Source organism: Nomascus leucogenys, chromosome 2, assembly GCF_006542625.1.
Source record: "Nomascus leucogenys isolate Asia chromosome 2, Asia_NLE_v1, whole genome shotgun sequence".
In the NCBI taxonomy this organism is placed as follows: domain Eukaryota; kingdom Metazoa; phylum Chordata; class Mammalia; order Primates; family Hylobatidae; genus Nomascus; species Nomascus leucogenys.
This window is the reverse complement of record NC_044382.1, coordinates 42,250,036-42,253,922: the sequence shown is the minus strand read 5'-3', so window position 1 is coordinate 42,253,922 and position 3,887 is coordinate 42,250,036. Positions and strand designations below refer to the sequence as shown.

The 3,887-nt window shown below is 40.6% G+C and overlaps 1 pseudogene; it reads left to right on the top strand.

Moving 5' to 3' along the window:
• Positions 1-1,552: 1,552 nt before the first annotated feature.
• On the top strand, positions 1,553-2,558 carry LOC100607820 (annotated as a pseudogene).
• The last annotated feature ends 1,329 nt before the right edge of the window (positions 2,559-3,887 follow it).

Here is a 3,887-nt window from a genome sequence, read left to right as displayed (position 1 = left end):
ACACATTTTCATTATCAAAGATTCAAATAATATGGAAGCATAAAGGAACAAACATAGGTCCTTCTTTAACCACCTGGCTCTTCTCCTGGGCTCTCTCTTCACCCCGGGTGCCACTTTATTCTGCTCTGCCTCCTTCTTCCTTCACACTCCTTCCTTGTTTTGTTACAGTGGCCAATATGATCCTGGGGCAGAGTGGGATCTGGGAATTTCTGGCTGACTCATCACCTTCAACACTCCGGGGAACCCAGCCTCTCTTCCATGATGATCATAGGTGGCATGGGCACCCCTTGATCTCAACTCTTCCTCTAATTATCTGGCATATTTTCAATTCCTGTTGCCATCATTTTCTCTGTACCCAGTCAGAAAGAAATAATTTCTATTCTACAATAGATATATAATACATTTTCTATACCTGGTAGTATTAATAACAAGTAGTACAAAGAATTACTTAGTAGAAGACAGAGATTTGATTTGTTTTATTTAACAGATATTGCCAGACATTGTTCTAAGCACTTTATAAAATATTAATTCATTTAATCCTGTAGCAACTCTATGAGGAAGGCATCATTAGTATTTTTACCTTACAGGGGAGGATATGAGGCACAGAGAAGTTAAGTATTTTGCCCAAGGTCACACAGCTAGTAAATGATGGAGACAGGATGCAAACCCATCAGTCTGGCTCTAGAGTCTATGCTCTTAACCCTTTATCAGACTCACTGAGAGTTGGAAGTTTCATCCCCTTCTCTTCCCTTCTCTTCCCTTCCCTTCCCTTCCCTTCCCTTCCCTCCCCTCCCCTCCCCCTTTTTAATATTGACACATTTCCCCAACATTGACACCTATCTTGCAGGCTATAAATATGTTCTAATATTTAAACCTTGAAAAGGCACATACCCTAACTTACCCTTTGTCCCTGTGCCCTGTCTCAAGCTCCTATCCCATCTCTCTCTTTCCTATGCTATTTCCTACAAGCCTGGAAACACTCTTCTATAACTGCTGTCTCAATTCCTCATCTAATTCACCCTTGGGCTCACTGCAGTCAGAGCTTCTATCTCAGTCACTCAGTGTAAGCTACTCCGCCATGATCAAAACTGTCATTTCCTTTTATCTCTCCATATACTGATGTGATCAATTATATTAATGCATTTCCTAATATGGAACCATTCTGCCTTTAACATCAGTTTTCATTATTTAAACTCAGTGCTGGATTCCATTTGCTAATATTTTATTTATGACTTTGGTTAGTATCAGATGGACAGACTCCTTTTTGAAACTCAGGGGAAACATAGGAAGTTCTTTCTAGTTCATTTAGTTTCCTTGTTAATTTATAGGGGTCCGTTTCCTTGTATAAATGGTTTTACTCTGTATGTAGTTCATGTCTCTCCCCATGGGATGTCTACAATTTACCGTTTAAAAGGTAAACAGCTTTCTGCCTGTGGATGCCACTGAGGAAGTATTGGTAAAGTCCCTCTTCTGACTGTCATTGTGTCTAAGTCAGAGTCCCCTAAAGAGGCTGAACAGCTGCAGAAGCTCTCCATCAGAGTTGGGCTTTGAAACAACTGATGAACATATGAGGAGCCATTCCGAGCAATGGGGAATGCTCACGGACTATGTGGTAATGAGGGATCCAAACACCAAGCACTCCAGGGGCTTTGGGTTTGTCACATATGCCACTGCGGAAGAGGAGTGGATGCAGCCATGAACGCAAGGCCACACAAGGTGGATGGAAGAAACACAGAACCAAAGAGAGCTGTCTCAAGAGAAGATTCTCAAAGACCAGGTGCCCACTTAACTGTAAAAAAGATACTTGCTGGTGGCTTTAAAGATGACACTGAAGAACATCACCTCAGAGATTATTTTGAACAGTATGGGAAAATCGAAGTGATTGAAATCATGACTGACAGAAGCAGTGGCAAGAAAAGGGGTTTTGCCTTTGTAACCTTTGATGACAATGACTCTGTGGATAAGATTGTCATTCAGAAATACCATCCTGTGGGAATGGCTACAACTTTGAAGTAAGAAAAGCCCTGTCAAAGCAAGAGAAGGCTAGTGCTTCATCCAGCCAAAGAGGTCAAAATGGATCTGGAAACTTTGGTGGTGGTCGTGGAGGTGGTTTTGGCAGGAATGACAACCTTGGTCATGGAGGAAACTTCAGCGATTGTGGTGGCTTTGGTGGCAGCCCTGGTGGTGGTGGATATGGTGGCAGTGGGGATGGCTATAATGGATTTGGTAATGATGGAAGCAATTTTGGAGGTGGTGGAAGCTACAATGATTTTGGCAATTACAACAATCAATCTTCAAATTTTGGATGCATAAAGAGAGGAAACTTTGGAGGAAGAAGGTCTGGCCCCTGTGGTGGTAGATGCCAATACTTTGCCAAACTACAAAACCAAGGTGGCTATGCCAGTTCCAGTAGCAGCAGTAGCTATGGCAGTGTCCAAAGATTTTCATTAGTGCCAGGAAACAGCTTAGCGGGAGAGGAGAGTCAGAGAAGTGACAGGGAAGCTACAGGTTACAACAGATTTGTGAACCCAGCCAAGCACAGTGGTGGCAGGGCCTAGCTGCTACAAATAATACATGTTTTAGACAAATACTCATGTGTATGGGCAAAAAACTCAAGAACTGTATTTGTGACTAATAGGATAACCAGTGATTTTAGTTTCTGTTCTGTGGAAAGTATAAAGCATTCCAACAAAGGGTTTTAATGTAGCTTTTTTGTTTTTGCACCCATGCTATTGATTGCTAAATGTAATAGTCTGGCATGACGCTGAATAAATGTGTCTTTTAAAAAAATGTTCTGTGTAAAGTTGGTCTACTCTGAAGCCACCTTGGTCAACTTCCCCAACAGTGTGAAGTTAGATTCCTTCAGGGTGATGACAAATTCTATTTGGAATTTATTTTTAATCTTCTGGGTAAAAAAGCCATTGTCTTCAGAAACTTTGGTGTAGTTGAACTGATGGTTACTGTTGTGACCTGAAGTTCGCCATTAAAAGGGAAATCATGGAATTATTGGTTATAAAGATGATTGTTGGCACATCCTATGGAATACATCTAAATTGATTAATGGTAGCAGATAAAATTAAAGATGGAAATGAAGTATGTGTATCACCCATTGTCATGTGTAATCAATAAATGATTTAATTATCTTGAACAAAGTAATAAAAGAGATAAATAAATGTGTGTTCTAATTAGCACTGAAATAGTCACATAAGGCAATATTTTCACATTGGGGCATGAAGTGTGAAAATTAGGAAAGTGAGAATCATCTGATTGGCTTTTACACAGAGTTTTTGGGGGTGAGATCCCTAGGAAATGAAGATTGGTAGGAAGAACATTCTCTCTTGAGATAAACCAAAGAGTAATAATAATGAGGTTAGTGACTAAAAGTAAAAGACGGGTCAGTTAGAATATTTTAAGGACTTATACTATGCTTTTTATTGGGCCAAGCATATTACATGTGTTACTTACCAGAATGGGAAGTCCATGAAGGCAAAACGATGTACATTATGTTGATTACTAGTTCATTTAAAGCTCTATATGGAAGTGCTGCTATTATGCCCCTTTTACAGATGAGAAAACCGAGGTTCAGGGAGTTGAAGTAACTTGCTCAGGCTCCCCCAGAAAGACTCCAGAGTTGGTTGTTGGTTGGGTCCTAGTAATGGTTAAACATAGTGTTTAACAGGTGTCCACAATACAGTCAGGCCCCTTTCCTCCTCATATTTTTCATGCCTTTGCTACTCCAGCCAAATGAAGTGACCTGCAGTTTGCAACGTCTGGTCACACTTCACACCCACATTTTTGCACATGCTGCTGCTTCTCTCTGGCATGTCATGAGCCCTGTTCACCTGGCTCACTTCTATTTGCCCTTTGAGTTTTATGTATCACCTTTT